The sequence below is a fragment of the Pteropus vampyrus genome, unplaced genomic scaffold, assembly GCF_000151845.1.
Source record: "Pteropus vampyrus isolate Shadow unplaced genomic scaffold, Pvam_2.0 Scaffold88, whole genome shotgun sequence".
Classification (NCBI taxonomy): domain Eukaryota; kingdom Metazoa; phylum Chordata; class Mammalia; order Chiroptera; family Pteropodidae; genus Pteropus; species Pteropus vampyrus.
Genome location: NW_011888869.1, coordinates 3,771,720 through 3,794,601, shown reverse-complemented (window position 1 = coordinate 3,794,601; position 22,882 = coordinate 3,771,720). Strand labels below are relative to the sequence as shown.

Here is a 22,882-nt window from a genome sequence, read left to right as displayed (position 1 = left end):
AGGATTTTCAACCATTCGAATCATGGATTTAATCTTTGCCTGTGACATTTCTGTTTCCTTCCTACACCCACACAACATTTCTTTTTTAGATACTCGTAAGCTTCCCATAGCAGCCTTAGTTAAAATTGTATCTTTGTGTTTCTGGGCCAGTTTGTGTTAACAGCATAGAATTCAGTGTGCTCTGCTTTTAGCTTCTCTGAGAAATATATCACTATAATCTAATGATTTAGTAAACAAACTTCTAAGGACTTTCATTTCTACATGCAAAACCTTATGTAATACAGTCAACAGTGAATTATTCTCAGGTGACCTTCTGGAATCTCTTATGAAGACCAAGTGCCTAGTTTTCATGTCGTGCTAGCACCACTTATTCTACAGCGACAAAAAAGATGCTTTTCTTTTGCACATCCTAAAGTAAGAGATACTGTGAAGATCTCAAAGTTTGACTATAGGATTATTTCTTGTTTAAATCCTAGGAAAGTTGCATACAAGGTAATCAGGAAGAGTGATGCAGTTGAGATGACTTTTTAAAATTTAATTCACTGATTCTAAGGCATGCCTTGGAGTATATTCTCTTAATGAAGATGTCCAGTGACATCTTTGCTGCTTTGAAGCTGAGGGCCCTGTTACCTGACAACTTGGTCTGTCTTAAATTGTATTGTCATTTAGCTTATCCTGGAGGCTGTCCTTTGGAGTGACAGGCAAGGAACCTCATAGTAAAAATGATGACAGGTGGTCCTTGACTATTTGCCCTTAAAATGAGTTTATTTTCTGTGAGGATGGATTTTTTTTTTCTTGTTTCCACTCCTATGAAATGCTTGCCGTATTCTTGACTATTGATGACAATAGACTTTGCAGAACCCTTGACCTGAGGGATAAATGAACTTTAACATAGACTTCATCCATTTTATATCACACATACAACACATCTATAACATAATGTAATATGCAACACATAAATAACTCATGAAATCATGTAGCATATATTTCATTGCTCTTGAAGGGAATGGTATCAGGGAACTGCATCAACTTTCTGTGTGCCCCTAGAACTTAATATATTTCCTAAAGATATATGTTATTCTGGGAAAATAATTGGAATGAATGATCCAGTAATTATAAATGAACACTAAACATTGCCAAAATATGTGAATAGATTCATAGGTTGGTAGCTAGTTTCAAAGATGTCGAAGGATTGATAAAAGGAAAAAAAATGATACAGTTCACTAATTGTTGGATTTGATTTTTTTAATACAGTAATAGTCATACAGAAGGAGAAACATTTTACTTTTTTTAAAACATAATGTCATATATTGATTTCCTACGTAGGATTGCCAGATAAAATATAGGATGTCCGGTTAAGTTCAAATTTCAGATAAACAACACATAATTTTTTCATATCAGTGTGCAATATTTGAAACATACAAAACAATTATTACTGTTAATCCGAAATTCAATGTAAATTAGTATCCTATATTTTTATTTTCTAAATCTAGCAACCCAACCCCTGTGTGCCTTTATTCACCAGTTGAGAGTTATCTGTGATCCATTGCTACGAAGTCACTTGTCTGAGAGAGGTGTTCCCAAACATGCCTATCATAAAAATCATATGTGAGACTTGCTTACCATTTCCAGAAGCTGCTCTGGAGATTCTGATTCCATGGGTTAGGGTGAGACCTAGGCATTTTTTTTTTTTCTAAAAAAGTGCCTGAACCACTTCTCATGATCAGGCTGGTCTGCACAATGCCTTAAGGAGCTCTATAGGACACCTGGTATTACCCAACAGCCTCCTTCCCGTCCCCCTCCCCTGTTTCACCCCAAGTCACTGAGTCTGTTGACATGATGTCTCTTTAGTCTCCATCATTCAAGAGCTTGAGATCTGGACACCAGAGGGAACCCTATCATGTTTATTAACCCAGAGCAGCATAGGGTCTGTGGAACTACATGTCATTCATAAGTCAAGAGGGTGCATAGTTTAACCACAACTCACTCAGCTCTGCTTAATGGACACATTGCCCCTTGCTCCTTATGAGAATAATATTACAAAGATTATGATTAAAGCCCACATTTGGAAGGGTAGGGAGGAGGAAAAAAAAATCATCTCATAAGAGTTCACATGCATTGTAAAAAGGTTGTATCTTTTATATTTTCTAGGTAGTTAGTGTTTTTATTTTATTATATGTCAGTTCTTTTCTAAACAGATGATTAAATCAACAGGGTGAACAAATTTACATGTGTGAACCCATAAAGCCTGTATTTTCTGTTAATTTTATGGGATAAATATTTATTTTTAATCTCAGTGGTTTCAGGCTATAGAGAGAGCTCTACTTAAGATTAGTTTTTCTTAAAAATGAATGTGGCTTGAGTGACAAGTTATTTCTCTGGGAGAATCAAAGAAGAAATTTGATGTGTTTTTTTAGAGACGAGGCAAAAATTTAAGATTATGTCAGTTACAGAAGAAGAGAGAGAGAATGAAAGTTCAGTTGTGTTTGAAATAAAAATGAGCTGTCATCCAAGAGACTTCATGACATATCTTAAGAGTTTATGTCTCCATCTGTGCCAGCTTTGCCTTCTAACACTGTGATTCTCTGTGGGAAAACAGATGACAATAACTGTTAAATAGTTAGCCCTATAAGGTTATTAGTTTATTTATTTGTAAAATGTTTTTGCTAGAATTTTTTTTTTCATTCCTAATGGAATTATTTGTTAATGATGAGAATTTTCAATAAGCAAACCCTTGGAAATAACAAGATATGTGAAAAATAGAGTTTTATTTTAAGGTTAAAACTCAAATGTCTGTGGGTATCTTATTTTTGTTTTCAATAAAATATCTTAACCAAACATAACAAGAGAGATAACAGATGTAAAATACTCAGAGTAAGTGATTGACATATACTAAGATCTTGGATGTTAGATACATTGATGGTTGTTTTTTCATTACTCGCTTGAGGAAATTTCTAATACAAGTTTCCTAAAAATCATACCACCAGGCTTATGACGAAAACTTTCCTTTATCTTTTCGGGAGTTGAACATAATTAGACATAAGTAGACTACCCTGCTGAATAATGACAAAAAAATTTTTTTTAAATCCGTTTTGTGGGAGTGACTTCAGTTTATGAAATATTTTCCTTGTTCTTCCTATCAGTTAAATACAGAGTTTTATATTGCTGTTTCATTATTTACTTGCATATTCACTCCTCCCCAGGAGTTTTGGTAGGGGTAAAGTGAGACCAAAGTGGGCCAGATTGCTACTTTTTATTAGAAATTCCGTTGGGAGACAGGTATGACCTGAGTTATCATTAATTTTCGTTTTATATAAAATGTGGCTTCAGTTTAGTGAAGATGGAACAATTATCAGGATATTCAACTTAAAAAAAATAAATATCGTTATTAGTCGATACCAGTTCAGTTTTTAGGCCCTTCTTTGATTATAATGTGATAATAGTTTCTGGTGACATCTTATAATTGTTTTTGTTCTGAAGCGCTGACGATTCTTAAAATTTATAATCATAGATATGTTATTGTTCAGCATGATCAGATAATTTCTTGTAAAGAAATATTTTATACTTGTACCTGAAGTAGTAAAGCCACTTTTGTAAAATAAGCACTTGCTGAAGAGATTACTATTTTATCTATCGTTACATGATTAGTACATAAAGGAGAAACAAAATCAGTTCCTATAAATGCATACGTTATTTTATCTAAAGTTACTTAGAGAAGTTTGTTTTTTGCAAGTTAAAAGCCCAAACATATTTGGATGACTTTACCTAATTTTCACATGTATTTGGAGAACAAGCGCCAAATATATATGTTATCGAACTACTTTATCAAGGAAGAAAAATGGTTGTGATAGTTGAACATCTTTGTGATTTTGAACCAGTTGTCCTTTAACATGCAAGCATCTGTGAGGGCAATAATGCATATCCTGGAAATCAGAGAGTAAGCCAGTTTGTTCTTGATTTCGTGTTTTCCTGAACTGTGAAAGCTATTTAAAACTACTTAATTTTTTTTTTTTTTATCTAAACTGTTTTTTCAGCTCTTTCAAAGTGAGTTGCTTTTTTCAAGATATGTAGCCACGACCTGAATACTCAAATCCTTGGTTACCTGATTGCCATGACATGTAATAAAGGTGTATGTGTCCAGAAACACTATAGGACTGTTTCTTGTACGATTTTTCTACTCTGGTGAACTGAGCCTGACCAACTACCTTTTTCTTTTTCTTTTGGTCTTCTTTAGTTTGAGGACTAGAATAAAGGTAAGTTGAGTGGCCTCCTATACTTGCATACACATCAGAATCCTCAAGTGAATTATCAAAAACATTTAGTCCTACCTCACAGCCAGACTAAGGATGTGTGTTTTTTTCCATATGCTAAGTGATTTGACTAGCTATCCATCCAAAACATTATTATCTCAGGACCTAAATGTCATTAGTTTCACTGTCTCTTATCTCCTATTCATTGCTTATTTCCTGTTCATTCTCCAATGAATTGATTTAAAACATATCACAAATCAATCTTAATTTTTAAATCCAGGTGTCTTTTTTTTTAAAATTAATCATTCTCTATGGGTGATTGAATTGCCTTCAAAGCCTTCAGTTATTGCACATATACTTTCCTGAGCTCCTGGCACTGCTGGAAATCCTCAACCGGATACTCAAAAGGTCTCAAAGAGTATTGGATGCCTTTGCTCCCCGAACTTCCCAAACCTCCCTCTCTTCCTCTTTCTGTGTTCTGTCTCTTAATGGACAGCACTCTCTTTCCTTTTCCCAGGCATCTTCCTTGAGGGCAAGTGTGGAAACAGACATTGTGAAGAAAAGGTGAGGCGGTTCCTTTAAAGTGACTTATACATGTTGTGAATGTGGTGGGGAGGGCGACTTTGACATTGAGGAGAGAGGAAAAGCATGACATACTCATCGCAGAGAGTGGGTAAATGAAATTACTCAGTGGGAGAAGTAGGCTTTTGGGCAATATTGAATGCCGTTTGAATTGTTTTTCCAATACACGAATAGAAAGATCACTGGAATAGCACAGAAGGAGTAGCACTACACCTAATTCAACGAAATACTTTAGTATATCATAAAAGTGGCATTTCAAATGAGTGGAGAGAAATGAATTATTCAAGAAAAGGTGTTGAAACAACTGGCTAACCATTTGGAAAAAGAATAACATTGGTTCATTTCTTCTGACATAAACCAAAATAAACTCCAGATGGATTATAGATGTATATTCAAATATTGAAACCACATTTATTTTATATGTCAACTTAGCCCAGAAAATAGAAGGCTGGATGGTTTTCACAAATTTAGGTACTTTTCAGGTACACATAAAAGCTCTTTTAAGGTATAAATTTACTTTTGTTTTCCATTTCAACTTTCTTAAAGTTTATGTTTTTCAAATATTATTTGACCTATTATAGTAAACGATTAAATAGTGGGGAAGCCATTGGATAAAACTGGAACAAATATTTCTATTTTGCTATTCTTGAGCTCATTCTACCTAAATAAGAAGATATTGACTGTAAATTTTGTAATGCTACATTTTTTTCTGTTTCTATTAGAACAAAAACTGGTAATTACTGAGAGTGATTGAGCAATTATAAAATACTCTAGAGAAGGAAGAGAGGACTGAATGGGATATCTTCTAAAAGAGCATTTATGTCTCATGACAATGTGAAAAAAAAATATGTTTCTTATAACCAACATGAATGCTCAGGAAAAACCTTGATTCAGATATCTCTCAATGTTGTAGTTATACTCCTATATCTATTGTGGGGCATCATCTTCAAGAATACAGGCAGCATTTATTGTGTAGCAAAAATACATAAATAACATAGTCATGAGATCAGTCACCTAAAATATTTGAACAGAAGCCTGATTGTGTCATGACTGTTTTCAGTTTGTTTAATTCATCGATGCTGCCAATAAGTATTAAATCGCCGCCACACACCTTTCTTCTTAAGTGCTGGGTATACACGTCACAATATTTTCCATCAAAGAGCTTACATTAAAAGTCAAAGATGATATAGTGTAGTAAGTACTTTAGGAATAAAAGATGTGGAAGCAATAATCCAGTACTGGCAAGTAAAAGGAGGCTTCCGTAAGGAGGTGATGCCAAAGTTGAATCATGAATGATGACTACAATTGTCAGCCAAAAACAGAGGTGAGTGGAGTGGGAAGGAAAGGCATTTTTGGGCAGAGGGAAAATATGTATATAGACGTGAGGTAAGAGACAATAGGGAATATTTAGAGGAACTAAGAGTGGTTCAGTAGGGCTGGATTATAATATGCAATGCTGAGAAGTGGCAAGAAAGTAGACTAAAGAATCCGATATATCATGTTCAGCTCATAACTTTATTATTAGGGCAATCTGAAGCAGTTGACATGAAACCATTGTGCAGTCATTTACTAGTGTGTGCCATCTAGGTTATACATCACACATATCATGGTAGGCTGCAGGGGTAATTGTTTGTCTATCTTCTAAGAGGTGATTTGAACTAATCGTAAAATATCTTCTTCAAACCTCAGTTGCACCCATAAGTCTAGATCTCTCTGACTTTCAATTATTACTATGATTCTCATTTCTTTACCACTCACACAATCCTCATCTGGCCCAATATCTCATATTCGCTTCCTTCCTTCACCCTTTCACTCTACCCCATGGGCCTTCTACTTTCTAATTTATAAACTCTGCCGTAATCTTTTCTTTGACTGTCACTTTCACCTTCTTGCATGAAGTGAATTGTGTTTACATGGGGTTGGTTTTTCCTCCCTCGTTATCACATATCTCAAGAAAGGATCCTCCAGGTTCCCAACTATCAATTTCAAATCATTTTGACTCTTTCTCCTACAATTCCTGTTATCTTCAATGCTCAGACCATCTGGTTGTACCACTTTCCTCACTAACATGCCCTCCAGCCCTCTAATTCATCTTTGCTCAAGTCTTTTTGAACTTCATCATCTTATATCCTGGCCTCCTAGTTCCTTGATCTCTGTGCTTTTTCCCACCCCAGTCACCCACTGGCATGGTTATACCTGCACTCTTTATTATCACTGCACTCTATCTAATTGCACTGTCTCTAGTATCTCAATTTTGACAGTTCGCTCTCAGACTGCTGCCAGCCAACTGCCTTTATCTAGGAGCGGTATTTCCACAGCATCAACGCTCCTAATACATCTACCCGTACCACTCTCTTACCGTCAGTCAGTTAATACTGTCTTGCTTCTCTTTCGTATAATTCCTCATTGTAAAACTCCCTTGCAGACACCCCCAACTCTCTTGCCCCTCTATCCCTAGAAACCACTCAAGTGGTCTTTTGGTCAGAATGCTTTTGTTGTGAGTGGCAGGAGCACAATTTAAACTCATGTGAACAGAAAGGGAAACTTTTGTTTCTCACAATTTGAAAGTCTGAGAGTCCAGAACAGCTGGATCCCAAGGTTCAAGATTGATCAACAGGCTTCTGTCTCAGTTTTTTTGCTCTGTTTTCCTCTGGATCTCATTGGCTATTATTCACAAGCAATGAGAACAGCTCCCCAATAACACTAGGCTTAAACAATCTTTAAAATCAGTGACCTTAGAAGAAAGATCTCTATCAATCATTTGTGAGTGAGTCTGACCCTACTTGCATTATATGCCCATCTCTACATAAATCACTGTGGACAGTGATTTGTTGTTATTAAGAGTTTAGTGTTTGAAGTCAGATGGGCCTAGGTTCAGACTACAATTCTGCTTCATGCTAGATTTGTGACTCTGAGGAAATAACCTTTTTAAACCTCAATTTACTCAATACTAAAGTGAGGATGTTGATAAAATGGGTATAACAATCTTTCTCATAGGATTATTGAGAGGATTAACTGACATAATCTGTGTACATTACTTAGCATAATATGTGCACATATTAAATAGTCAATGATCCATTAAATCTCATAATCTTTTACAATAGGAGATAGGACAGTGCTTCTTCAATTAACTTCTGTCTTAAACTTAAATTTCACTATTGCTTCACTTCTATTCTATAACAAGAACTTAAGAATCACTGTCAAAAGTTTTCAAAAAGTTTTGTTCACATTTTGATTAAGGCTTGTTAAATCTATAGGTAACTTAGGCAAACACTTGAGTTGCCCAGAAACATAGTACATTTCTTATTTTTATATCCTTCAGTAAAATTAAAAGAACCTTTGCTCTTATCGATATATATATTTATAGATATAGAATAATGTTGGTTGTCCTTAAAAGTGGGATCAATTTTTAAAATTTAGTTTTAAATGATTATTGCTGATTAATAGCTATTGCTTTTTGAATATGCATTTTGTAATCTGCCACCTTTAATTTTGATATAAGTGCCATATATTATTATTTTTTCAAGAGAACTCTTGTATTTATTTATTAATTCTGTTGTTTTCCTCTTCTTTCTAGTACATAAATTTATGCACTTAAAAATCCTTATCCTCTTTATTTTGTTTTATTTCTATAATTTTTTCAGTGATTAGTTCAGTTATTTTTTTGTTAAAATATTTTAAATTTTGTATAAATTTTTATCAGATTAATAATTTAGCTGCAATTTTTAATATCTATATAGTCTAGCCTTTGGCTTTTCCCCCCTGACTTAGGAGGTATATAGATCACATTTTAAACTGTATGCAGATATTGGTTAACCATTTAAAAATTATGTTAATCTGCAAGGACAGTAGAAAACTGATCTATAATGACAAAAACTATAAATAGGCCTTTACTAATATACTACTGGCAGTGTATATATGCATATGTACATGCAGATTTTGCTAAATCTGTGCACACATATTTTTTTTGTGTGTGTGGGTTTATTTTTACTCTTTCTAACTGATTGCTTACTCTAAATCCTGGGGGGAAGGAAGAGACAGAAATCAGACAGTGTGAGGAAGAAGTTGTTCCAAGTGAGTGGAGCCAAGCAACTTGGTTTTAACGGCCCCGCCTCCACATTTCTTTTGTATAACAGATTGACTCTCAAAAGGAATTAATCTGTATTGGGTTTTATCATATATGTTTGGGTTTCAGAATCTCTTGCTAACAAAAGAGGGATCCAAGAGTAATTTTATCTGCTGTTACTCAGATACATTTTATTTCAAAAACATACACTGAGGCATTGCTGATAAATCCTTAGGAAAACATACTCATGCGTAACTTCCAATCACAGTGAGCCATATTCGAAAGATTTTTCAAGGTCAACTCTGGCATAAGCTGACGTTATACTATTTAATTCAGGAATTTTTAAATCTTTGATTAATGGGCATATGTTTGGTATGTAATATAATTTTGTGAATGCTAAAACAAATCATAACTTAATTAGGTTGATTTAGTGGCCTGGAAAAAAAGCTATAATAAATTTTTCTTCTAATTTGTTATTTCATTTTCTTTTTTTTTCTTTTTAAAAATTCTTTTACTTACTAATTTAGAGCCTTTTTTTTTGATGATGATTCCCCTTCACTGGGAACTAATGTGAATGGACTACAACAATTTGGCCAGTTTTCTGTATCTGATCCCTGCTATCCTGATTTAAAGGCACATCAATTACTTCTTTTACTCATCGATTCCACGAATGTCTATTGATCGCACCTAAGTACTAGATACCGCATTAAACACTGGACAAATCAATGGCGAGAAAAAACAAAGTCCCTGCCTTCAGGAGACTTACAGTCTAATTAAGGGAACTAGAAATTGTTAAAATGTAAAAGTGTAGTTTGATACACATGATATGAAACGCCTGTTGATATGTGAGCGTACAATAAATGGGCTGAAAGGCCAGGTAAAGATTGCTAGAGGGAATGCATCTTCTGATTAGATTGAAAGTTGAGCAGGGATTCACTAGGAAACGTTGACAGAAGACCCTTCTAGGCAGGGAGAGGGGACATGAGTGTGCCCTGAGATGGGGCCAAACAGGTATACATAAAGAAATGAGGAAAATTCTAACGTGGCTTGGTTACTGAAGGCCAGTAAGAGAGGAGTTGAAAAGAGACTGGAGAGGGAGAAGAAGGTGTTTGTATTCTGCAGGCTCTTACATTATATGAGAAGACTTGTTATTTAAAAGTGCAATGTGATGCCAAAAGAAGTGCTTTCAATGGGTGGTGTGATCTAATGTAAACTTATTACTTCATTTACCAAATAGTCACCGAGTGTCTACTATCGGTCAGACATTGCTCTAGATACTGTAGATACAGCGGGGACTAAAACAGACAAAAAAAAAAAACTGTCCTTGTGCAGCCTGTGATGCAATGCAATATTTTTAATAAGTCAGAGAGGTCCTCACAGAGGAAGTGACATGTTAGCAACAATCTGAGGAAAGTGAGGAGATCTAGGAGGAAAAGAATGATGCAGGAAGCCTCCCGAATGCAAGCCTGCCAGATAAAATGATTGTAGTTGTCCTGACTCTGACTCTGGCTGTTCTGCCATCAGGAGATTGACGAGTTCTCTCCTCTCCCCTATTCAAGTGTGCTCACACTCTATATATGCGCACACATGCATCTGCACATGCAAACATGCACGTCTGTGTGTGTGTGTGTATAATGTACAGTAATTTAAGCAGTGAGCACGATTAAAATTGTCTACAGCGATAACGTTAGAGTGAGAAGAGAAACAGTAAAGCAATATTTTATGTCTGGATGGAGAAAGATGAAGTGGATCTGAAGATGGGAGAAAAAACCCACAAGGGTGTTGAGTGTAAGGATAAGAACTATAACATATTTTGCTTTTAATGCTCTAGTTACTAAATCTTGTTTTGATGGAGTAACAGAAGCCAAGTCCATTGGAATGGAATAAAAAAGAGAGAGAGTGAGGATAGGTAAATTTTTGCAAACTTTTCAAAAATCTGAAAAGAAGATAAAATAATGATTGAAAGAGATTGTTGAATTGGGGGAGGTTTATTTTTTTTTATGAGAGAGACTGTGGCGTGTAGATGAGATCTAACTGAGATGGAATGTTGAATACAGAAATGAAAGAAGAAAATATTAATAACAGTTTAATGGGTAACTGGAACATGACAAATTTTTGTAGAGGTACAACTATAGAAACAATGTCTCTTCAAATCATCAGAGTAATCAATTTGTTTATTGTTATCACTTTAAAAATATTTTTCCAGGATCCACTAATCTCTATTTAACAATGATGTTGCTTTTTAAGTAAAAGAGAACATTCCTTTATCTTTCTCTTAGTTCAGTATTTGACTTCAGTGATTCACTGCCTCAATCTTACATCACTAAAGATAAATGAAATTTATGTATTACCTACTTTTGCAATGCATGACAGTTTATAAATAGCTAAATTTTAGGAGCTAATATTCGGTACCTGATTGGAATTTAATCAACCATTAATCTCTTTCTTATTTCTGGGTTATTTATCAACATTATGTCAAGGGACTAGGAAAAATTATCCAAACATTGTTTAGTACAATCATAATGAATTAGTTAACACTTAACCAAAGGAGTTTTTAACCTTTTGCTCCCCCAAGGATTGTTCTAATGTCAGAGTATAATAAAAAATATCTGTAGCAACCCTTAACTCTTCCAGGCTTAACATTTATCATAAGTCAATTAGTTCTCTTTTAGAAACAAGGGGGTGAAGGACTGGTTGTGGGAGTCTGCATAGCAGCAGCAGAATGGCAACAGAAAAGGAACACAGCTTCCAGGAAAATCCTTCCTAATGCCTCTTTTATATTTTCAACATGTTTAATGATCCATCCTTCTTTTCTCTCCATTTCTTTTCTTCGAACTCCTTGTCATATGCAGTTACTATATTTAAATTAAGGGCAGATTAGCTATATCTCTTATCAGAGTTTTACAACTTTTCAGAATGATGTCTACTCTTAAAAGTAGACTCCAGGACACATGCTGTGTGTGAAGTAGAGAGTTAGTAAATCCTGGCCAAACGGGCGATATTTCAAAACTAATCAACCCTTGTGTTCTTTACTTGCACAAATAACCATAAATGGCAGGGGGTTTGAAAATAGTTTTCTCATATCTAATATCACTTTCAAATCAATTTTCTTTTAATAATTTTTCTCCTGGGTGATCGATATGAATCCCTCTTATTGAGAAAAATAAACTATCCAGACTTTACTAAAGAATCAAATAAAACCTTGTTAGTCATTTAGGGAAATGGTGCAGGCTTAAGCAAATTTAGATGTAGATATTGAACCTACTTCTTACTCTAAGCAAACTTTAAAGTACAGATAAGTCCTCATGAGTCATCTTCATGAGATGAAAGGATGGTTTAGCTGCATGGGCACAAAAAAAGAATGATTTTCTACCCACTTGCACACTAGCAAAGAAAAGCTCCAGATAGAGTAGAACTCGAGTGAGCAAGACACTTGTTTTGGTGGGAAATAATTTGCCATCATTGTCTAGTTAGCTTTAGACTAGGTAAAGTTAGCTTTATTATTTATTGCTTAAGACATTTTTTCCCGACCATAAACCCTCATGTCAAAACGAGTGATTATGAAGGTTTGGAAAACTTTGATAAATTATCTGCAAATCTGGAGTTTGAACTGAATATTGATTTTTCTATTCCTCTTTTAAGAACATTTTTATTTGTTTATTCCTTTTTCAAAAAAGAAACCTTTGGAATAGCTTTCATTTGCTTGTTTTCTTTCTTATGGTTTTAGGGTTTGGGGTTGCTTCCATGAATAAGCTGGCACATCTTCAGAAATTGTCTTACTAAAAACAACACCAATGGATTTTCATTAAATTTTTGTTGTTATATATGTGTAAGGTGTATAGCATTATAATTTGACATTTGCATGTACTACAAAGTGATCACCCCCAAAAGTCCAGCTACTATCTATCACCATACAATTGACTCCATTCACCCCTTTTCCCACTTTCAACCTCTTTCTTCTCTGGTAACCACCGATCTGTTCTCTGTATCTATGAGTTTGTTTTCGTTTTATTTTGTTTGTTTGCTTTTGTTTTTTAGATTCCACAAATGAGTGAAATCATGTGGTATTTGTCTTTTCTCCTTCTGTCTTCATTATACACTCAAGTTCTATCCATGTTGTCTCAAATGGCAAGATCGCATTCTTTTTTATGGCTAAGTAGTATTCTACTTTGTGTGTATGTACCACATTTTCTTTATCCATTAATTTTTTTGAAGAACCTCCATATGTTTTCTATAGTAGCTGCACCAATTTACAATCCCACCAACAGTATTAGAGGAAGAACAAAGCTGGAGGTGTCACACTCCCTTATGTAAACTATACTACAAAGCTATAGTAATCAAAACAGCAGGATATTATGGCAAGGGAACAGACACACAGACAAATGGAACAAAATTGAGAGCCCATAAATAAATCTACACATATATGGACAATTGATTTATGACAGAGGAGCCAAGAACATACAAAAGAGAAAGGACAATCTCTTCAGTAGGTGTTAGGAAAACTGGACAGCCTCGTGCAGAAAAATGAAACCAGACCACTGCTTTACACCTTAACACAAAAATTAACACAAAATGGAATCTTTTCGAAGGCTTTATACATGTGGAAGTTAATTTTTTTTCTTAGGAGGCAATAGTCTCTCTTGTAGCTAAACGAATGAGTTTTACGTCTTAGCATAGATGGTTTACCACTTTCTGGTTGTTCTTTAGTAAGAATCTTATAAAATATTAACTTATATTTTTTTCTGAGTTTAAAATTCCTTATGTACCTACTATATAAAACTTGAAATACAGATCTTCCCTGATTTACGATGGTTCGACTTATGATTTTTTTGACTTTATGATGTTGCAAAAGCAATACAAATTCCATACTTTGAATTTTTATTATTCCTGGGCTAGCACTATGTATGTAGTTAGATACTCTCTCATGCTGCTGGGCAGCGGCAGCGAGTTGCAGCTCCCAGTCACCACGCGATTGAGGGTAAACAACCGATACTCTACCGTGTACTGTGTTACCGGAGATTTTGGACATTGTGTTTTGTGTTTTCACATCTTATCATATGCAAAAACACCTAGTGTGTCTCCTGCTTCTGGTGAGAAGAGGAAGCAATGACTCTTGAGATGAAACTCGAAATAATTGCCCAGCATGAAGGTGGCAAGCCCTAAGTGTATACATTATGTGAGCTATTTAACACTTCAATGTAAAATAGGCTTTGTGTTAGATGATTTTGCTCAGCTGTAGGCTAATGTTAGTGTTCTGAGCATGTTTAAGGTACATACACAAGCTATGATGTTTGGTAGGTTAGGTGTATTAAACGCATTTTCGACATAATATTTTCAATTTACGAAGGATTTATCCGGATGTTACATTGTAACTAGAGGAGCAGCTGTATAAATAATCAAAACACATTATCCCACTAATAGAGGAGCTACTGTTTTTTTTAGTTTTTGACATGAAAAATATTTGTACATGTCCATTTATATGTAATTAAGAACATAACACACTTAAGAACACAGCTTTGTGATATACCATTATTCAACTGGACTATTACTTATTTCTTCATTTCTTTATTATTGGCTACTCAGGATTTCCACCATTTTTATTTTCTCAGTTTTTATTGTCTTATCGTGATATTTAATACATACAAAATACATAATATACATATAAGTGTAAAGAATTATGCTAAACCAGATACTAGTGTATCCACCACCTTAGTAAAAAATAGAACAATACTAATTTCTTTTCAGCTGAAATCCCCTCAGCCACTTGGAATTATTGCTACCCTTTCTCCTTTTTTTCTTTTGATTTGTTTTTATAGTTTTATCACGCATGAATCTATTCCTAAAAAATACATTTCTCTACTGTGCATATTTTTGAAATTTATATGACTATGATCATATTTTTATATTCTTCTGCTGCTTGTTTTTCCATTAAACGATATGTTTGGGAGATGCACCATTTTCACGTATGTAGTTATAGTTTACTTTAATAGCTACATATTATTTCATTATTTGATGAGATTTATATTTAGTTTCACTCCTCTGCTGGAAAATTAGGCGATTTTACTTTTTTGCTTTCACAACGTTATAAGCATTTTGTATATGTCTCCTAGTACAGATGTGCAAGTTATCTCTTGGGTTTACCTCTTGGGTAAATAGTAGCAGCAAACTTCTGGGTCATCACATATACGTATTTACAACTTTATAACACGATGTTTCATAAAATGGCAGTATCAATTTACACTTTTACCAGCAAAAGATAAGAGTTTGTGTTACCTTACATCTTTGCTAATCATTATTTTTAGACTCTTTAATTTTTACCAGGCCAGTGGATTTAAAAAAAATCATGAGAATAAGCTTCTTTTCATATGTTTACTAGCCATTCTTTTATCCTTTTTTGCTCGTGAATTTTGCTTAAAGAGTATTTTTTTCCTGTTGATTTTTGAGAATTCATTATATTATGTATTCTGAATGTATATTCATTCATTATATATGTTGCAGCTATTTAAAGTTTACAATTTGTCTTGCCACTTTGTGATATCTTCAAAATATAGAAACTTTATATTTCATGTAGTCATGTATGCATTTTTCTACTTTAATGTTTGTTGTTCTTGATATTGTGACCTACCGAATGTCACAAAAATTGTCATTTCTTTTCGTGTTAATGTTTCGAATATTTTTCCAGAATACATTCTATTTTCGGTATGATATAGGTATCCCAATCTAATTGTTCCCCATGTAGATAATAACTTGTTCTATTGCTGCTGTAACAAATATCAAAGACTATTGCGGATGCCTTGTCTCATCCCTTTCCCTGTGATTACTTCTAGTGATTTTTTCTCCCCCCTCCACTTTTTTTTGTGGAGAATATGTACAGTAACTAATTTGAAAAAATCTATTCTCTTTTCTAAAAGTTTGATGCAGGAGGGGGAGAATCCGGGATGTGCTTAGTATTCTTGTAAACAGAAGATTTATATGTATTCATAGTAGCACTGGCCTAAATCATACATAGTTATGTAGTAAACTCTCTTTTATTGTATTGCTTAAGTTATAGAGGCTAATCATCTCTTTTAGGATTTTTAAAATTTTTTTTGCATCCATATATATGCAAGTTTTAAAAAGTTCAAATTTATTTGAAGTTTGATAATCATATTATCTCTAGAATAATATGAGTGTTTCTCTCCTCACCCATTTTTTTCGGTGATGATTTAACCAAAATGAAGATTAATGATTTTTTTTAAACAATCAAAATCATTAAAAAAATCCTCTGCTGCTTTGTGCTTGTTTTCTTTTTTCTTTTTTTGGATAAAATTATTTATTTTTTACATTTCTTCCTTAGCCTTCTTGAAATTGAGTTACCAATTTATTTTATCAGTTTTGAAATGTATCCTTTATATTTTTAGATTGATTTCCATCTCATTAAGATTTTATTTATTAGCATGCAGCTTTGCTATGTTATGTTGTTGTCTGTGTGGAGAATTCTGCTGGAAGAGTTAGTAAGGCAATAAAGAAGTGTCTTCATTTAAGATAGCTTCTGAAATTTTCAAAATCACTGAATTATAAAGAGGGCAGCAATAAAAGTTTTGTTCTGTCAATACTACACGAAGTAATTTGTCTTTACCATTGTCCTGATACATAGAGTGAAAAACCACATCCATTTACACACTCTGTAAACCAACAGTTTAAAAGTCAGAAGAGATCACTGTTTCCTTGTGAATTTCCCTTTGGCATGGGGCTAACGTTGGGCATCTTTGGAGTTGTACAGGATTGGACTAGGAGAAGGGCCAAGTAAGAAGAGCTGCCAGGGCAAACATTATATTTCATTACCTTTAAGCATCCTCAAGTGTTCTCAGTCTCATGGTTTACATTTTGTCTCTTCTCTATTAATGATTACATAACATGGAAACAAAATATTGTGAGTTTAAATTGGGTAAATGTTATGTTCTATGTTTGAAATGATATCATACCTTCAAACTGTGGAAAGAATGGCACTTCATGAAATGTTAAGCAAAGAGCAAATTCAAATAGATTTTGCTAGGGAGCTACATTTTACTAATCAATAACTCGGAAAAAAGAAGAACATAAGTCTTATATTAAATATTTAATTTTACATAGTGACCAGCATATTGTTGACCATTTAATTATATGAAATCATTATGCTAGTAGTAATAATTGTTCAAAGTAATATATTTCTTGATCTTTGTTGTGGGTCTATTAAATGTTAGTAAGAAATGAAATCATTCAAGTCTTTTTAATGCTCTCTTCCAAAATTAAAAAACAAACAAACAGGCAAGAAATAATGAAGTACTCAATTAGCACACATTCAGATACCACTGGTTGATGGATTTGAAGGCCTTTATTGATTCTTCCTCTTGTTCATTTCCTCCTTCTCCTTGTTCTAGTCAATGTTGTTAAAATACTTTATAATCTTATTTCTCTTGATTCTAGTAATTTTTAAAAATTTTAAATTGCTCTAGTTGTAACAGGTGGTGCTATTGGTTATTAATTAAAAAAAAACAAACTCCAATTTATCATGTTTTAAAAGATTTATGATTAATTATTGAATTATTTATTTATCAACCTGGGATGACCTGGCATGAGAAATAAGTTCTCAAAATATAATTAAAATAGATATCATTTATTAGTATAATGTATGTGATGTTAGTTTTATTAATTAAGAAATCTTGAAGTGGAAAATTGAGTTACCATTTTTCCTCTTGATTAATTTCCCAGCTGACACAATGAGATCAAAATAATACTGAAACTATTTGGCCTATGCAATTTCAGCATTTAGCTTTCATATTTTCCACACTTAGTACATCTTCTATCTTGGTTTTGTGGAGGGAAAACTCTAAAATATATTAAAGATCTGTAAGATGTCATTTGAATTTCTACTTTTTTTTACTATCCTTTTTTAAAATTTTCATTTCGGGTATATGGCATAGTAGTTAGACATTTATATAATTCACAAAGTGGTCTCCCCCACTTAGGGATAAATTGAATATCTACTCTTAAAATATTTACCTTCTATTTTCTTTGACTATCTCCCTTTATTTTTTTAATGCTCTATTCTCTCCATTAAGGTTCTGTAACTTAATTTAGCTTTTACTATGCATATAACTCACCCAAAATTTGTCTTGGATTTACTGCTCTTTCTTTGGAGCTTCAGACTCATTACTCAGTACTATCATCTGCATTTTACACCTCTTCCTGTAACTCAGCATGACACAAACTGAACTGTTTGTCTTTCCTGGATCTGTCACTCACTAATTGTGTGATCTTGGGCGCATCATTTTAATGGCCTCTGTCACACTAACTATGATGAGGTTAAATGAGATAACCTAAGTAATATGCTTAGAATTGGGTCTGGAGGTGCTCGGTAATTGGTCTTTTGGCCAGCTTTTCACTTCTTGACCTTCTCTCTCCCATTTTTCCATTTCTGTCAGTAGTATCTCCATCTAGTCCCCTAATCATCATCTTGAGTTTGCTCTTTTACTGCCTCCTACATCAAATCGGTAAACTCCCATCAATTGTTTTTGTTTTGTTTTGTTTTGTTTTTTATCCCAAGAGACTATACTCTAGGTCAGGATCTAATTGCCTGGGTCGTTTTACTTATAGGTGGCTTTTACTGTTCTTCCTGACACCTGGCTCATCCTTATTTTGTGCTTTTTTTCTTTTTAAATTATTTTTTAAATTTAGTTTCAAGTATACAGTACATTGATTAGACATCTATACAGTTCATAAAACAATCCCCTCAATTGCATCCTCCCTCCCCGACGCTCCACGTAGCTAACGTATTAATGCTAACTGCATTCCTTATGCCATGTTTTCCATCCCCATGACCATCTATCAGCTACTAATTTGTATTTCTTTAACCCTTTACCCCATTCTCCCAACCCCCTTCCCCTCTGTCTGACACCAAATTGTCCACCATATTTGTGTCTGTTCTTGATTAGTTCGTTCTTTTTATTCCCTAGATTCTGCATATAAGTGAAATCATATGGTGTTTACCTTTCTCTGTCTGACTTAAATACCTTCTAGGCCATCAAAGCAATATCTTTTTCCATCCCTTCCTTTTGTGTGTGTGTGTTTTTTAATCTGTAGTGAGTCTCTTATAGACAACATGTAAGAGTTTTGTTTTCCTTTCCCTTCATCCACTCTATCTTTTAGTTGGAGCACTTAATTCTTTTCCATTTGAGTTACTTATAGGTAAGAATGTAGTTTTTACCATTCTTTATTTCTGTTTTTGGTACATATTTTTTCTTCTTAAAGAAGTCCCTCCAACATTTCCTTATTTTGTTCTTATGCATTGTTAAGAAAAACTTCCTGTAATAGTTTTGTTAGTCTTTACTCTATTAATAAGAGATCCTCAATACTATAAAATAAAGTCCAACTTATTTCGTTTTAGATTCAGGACCCTTTATAATGTCTAGTCATCATCTTCTATCTTTTCTATTCTCTTTGCAAACCTTTCCTCCTTCTCACTTAGCTGCTTCGATTACACATACACCACATGCTTTTCTTTCTGAGTCTTTGTTTATGCTCTTTCCTGCCTCAGAATGTTTTTCTCCTTATGCCTGTACGCCAAAAATAAAACCCATATTTCGAAGATACAGCTCAAAGCTTTCCCTGTTCCCAGCGATTTCAAGTAATCGTCATGTCTTAATCTAAATTCCTACTTCATCTGTTTGTTTTCCTGCTTTCTAACTTATATTAGTTACATGTCCTCTTTGCCCATTTGTCTTTAAGTTTCTTGATGGCAGAATACATATCTTCTACATCTTGGTAACCACTCAAGGGTTGTACATAAAACTTTATATAGTACTTCATAATTATTTGTTGAATAAATGCATAGATAGGTATCGATTTAGTTCTTGCTCATGTGATTTTCAAAAGGATTTAAGAAAATTTATGAAGATGAAATTAATGAATATAGTTATAAAAATATGTTCAGTCCTTGCTATAGTATATTTTCTGTATTGTGAGAATAGTTGACATTTGTTACTTATTATTTATAAAATACTTTAAGACTGAATGAATTCATTTTTACTGTTGTTTTGAATTTACATTGAAAAGTACTGAGCCAGTTGTATCTTAAAAACTTTAGAGTCAAATCAGAGATGTTAGAAGCATTCTTTTGTGTGTGTGTGTGTGTGTGAAATTTATATATTTTTAAATGGTTACAGCACCTGTTATTCCAAGGTGGTCTCCCATCCAAGTACTAACCAGGCCCAACCCTGCTTAGCTTCCGAGATCAGACAAGATCAGGAACGTTCATGGTGGCATGGGCATAGACAAAATAAATTTTTAAATGAGGTATTTATTAAGCAACTTAAGTATAATGGTGTTTTTCATTCTGTAAAATACATGATAGGAGAAGAAATATTTTAACTGATGATAATTTTTAATTCATAGACAATATTTATTTCTGAATAAATGTCTCGTGGAACTGGAGTTTTCTCAATTTTATTGCTATGTATATTCAATGATATTTTAACAGTGGTTTAAATTCTTAACAATTTTACTGAAAGATTCTTTACATTTTAAACTAAGTTATGTGATTTTTTTTAAAGAGACAAAAACTGTTCAGAATCAACTGTCTCAAGATGCCTTAATGAGATACAGAAAGGTTATAATAGTCAATATACTTAGCATTTGTTGTCTAACAGATGAACTTATGAATTTTTGAGAATGTTTTTTAAAACAGGCTTTTCAGTGATTCATTTAGTCAAAACATATTTTGCCCTTTAAAAGGAACATTTCTGTCAATCCTCCAAATATAATCTATAATTTATGCTTCTAATTAGGATCTTTACATTACAAACTTTGCATTAGAATTTTGGCACAACATAAATATTGCGCATTCCTCATTTTCCAGTTCCCAAGATATACAGTTAGTCATTTTTCGATGTGTGGAATTCTTAAAAGTAACTGAATAGTTTTTCTTTAATTTACTTTGAAATAATGATTGAATGTCCTAATTTTAATTACTATTTGGAATTGTTATTAATAACAGTACAGTGGGCCTTCTGTATTTGCAGGTTTTGCAGCTGCGTATTCAATCAACTGTGGATTGAAAATATTTTTTAAAAAGTTAAATTGTTGCTGATGTGTACTATGAGGTTAAGCTTGCATTTGTACTGAACACGTACAGACATTTTTTTCTTATCATTATTCCCTAAACAAATAGTATAGCAGCTATTTACATAGCATCATATCGTTTTAGTTATTATAAGTATCTAGAGACGATTTAAAATATATGGGAGGATGTGCATAGGTTATATGCAAATACTGTGACATTTTATATAAGGAACTCGAGTATCCCTGGATTTTTGGTATCCTCAGAGGGTGCTAGAACCAATCCCCTTGTGGATACTGAGGGACAATTTATAGCTTTTTCTGTCATGAAAGTTTACATAGTAAACTTTTTATATTTATAAAGGCAGAGGACAGAGGAAAAGTCGGAAAGCAAATTACATGGAATTTTAGTCTCAGTGTTTTCATGTACTCATTCATTTGTTAATTCACACATTTATGTATTCAACAAATATTTATTGAGTGTCATTTTATGCTCTAAAGAGGGAGTAGAGTAGGCAGAGATACTTCAGATACTAGAGCTGTATCTCACCCTCAGGTTAGACTTAAGAGAAAGAAGGGCAGAAGGCTGCCAGAGCTTAGATTAGTTGTCCAAAAAAGAAGCAGCGGAATCCACACTGAAGCCCAGATCCAGCCTTTTCATTATGACATGCACGATCCATTTCTATGAGGTCATTCATTCTCTGTGTGCCTCGTACCTCTCCTCTGTTAAATGGAAGAGATATTCTAGATCTTCCCAACCCAAGAAATATGGTGGGATAAAAGAAGATCATGTAATTGAAAGCTTTTTAAGGTTCTGTGATGAGTGATGCCACACAATTCTCAGATATCATCATGGAATAGTGATGAAATTTATGAATCCATGATCTTTCCCACTAAGAAAGACACTTAAAATTCTGATAGTATTAGCCTGTGCTCCTCCCACACTTTGTTTATAAATCGTTCCAGAGTCTTATATAAAACCTGAAAGAATAACATCATAGAAATGGAATACAGATGATGATTACTGACATGTAACATACATGTACTTGAAATAAATGTGCTGTGATTATAGTTTGTGGCTTTGTTGTTGTTAATATTGTTATTAGCAAGTTGAGAATAATGAGGGAGGAGAAAGTATTTACCTTTAATTGAAAAGATAAATTCTGTACTTGGAACTATTAAGGTCGATCCATTTATTCTTGCACCCATTCCTGAACAAAATGCCAGCAACACTTGGTACGTACTCTTGCCTTTGAAAAATAGGAAGAATCTCTTAAGGGCTCAGGTTTGGCTTACTTATATATCCCAGTGAATTTATTATGAAATATAAAATTTCCTCATCCTTCTGAGGGAAAGGAATATTCCTCTACTTTCCCTCTTGGTTCTTATGGCCAAACAATTAAAATGACATAATTCAGATTGACAGCAAAAAAATCAAATTTTAATACTTACCCATGGAGAACTCAAATAAGCATGACAACTCCAAAGACAGTAAGGCAAAATGAAGTATACATGCCATTTTTGGGTCTGGGACTTCAAAAGGAAGTAAGGCAATTCACAGGGAGATGAAAAGAGTTTATGTTTAGCGAACAAAAGTTTGCTGGCCCACCTAGAGACAGTGGATCACAGAGAGGACTTTGATCAAAAAGGCTTTCTGAGTTTCCTCCCCATCTGCCATATCTAGTTTATGTTAATACTGTGGTTATCTACAGTGTTAGTTCTTCTCAGAACAGGCCTTATATCTTAAATTCTTTTAGGCAGTTTGGGGGAAGGTCAAAGGTTCTTTCTGCATCTTTTGTTTCTTAAAAATAAAATGTTTCTCATGCCAGAGGGACACATTTTGGTATGGCAGATTTTGCTTCCTTATGTCCTTGTATACAAAACAGTATAGTATATTGTGATCTTTACT

General features: G+C 33.7%; 1 protein-coding gene and 1 pseudogene across 20 annotated transcripts in view; one reads left to right on the top strand and one right to left on the bottom strand.

Annotated features, from left to right (window-relative positions):
- MARCH1 (membrane associated ring-CH-type finger 1) overlaps positions 1-22,882 on the top strand; it is a 612,422-nt gene that overhangs the window by 54,860 nt on the left and 534,680 nt on the right. The gene's annotated exons all lie outside the window — the stretch shown is intronic.
- Positions 20,073-20,191, bottom strand: LOC111742209 (annotated as a pseudogene).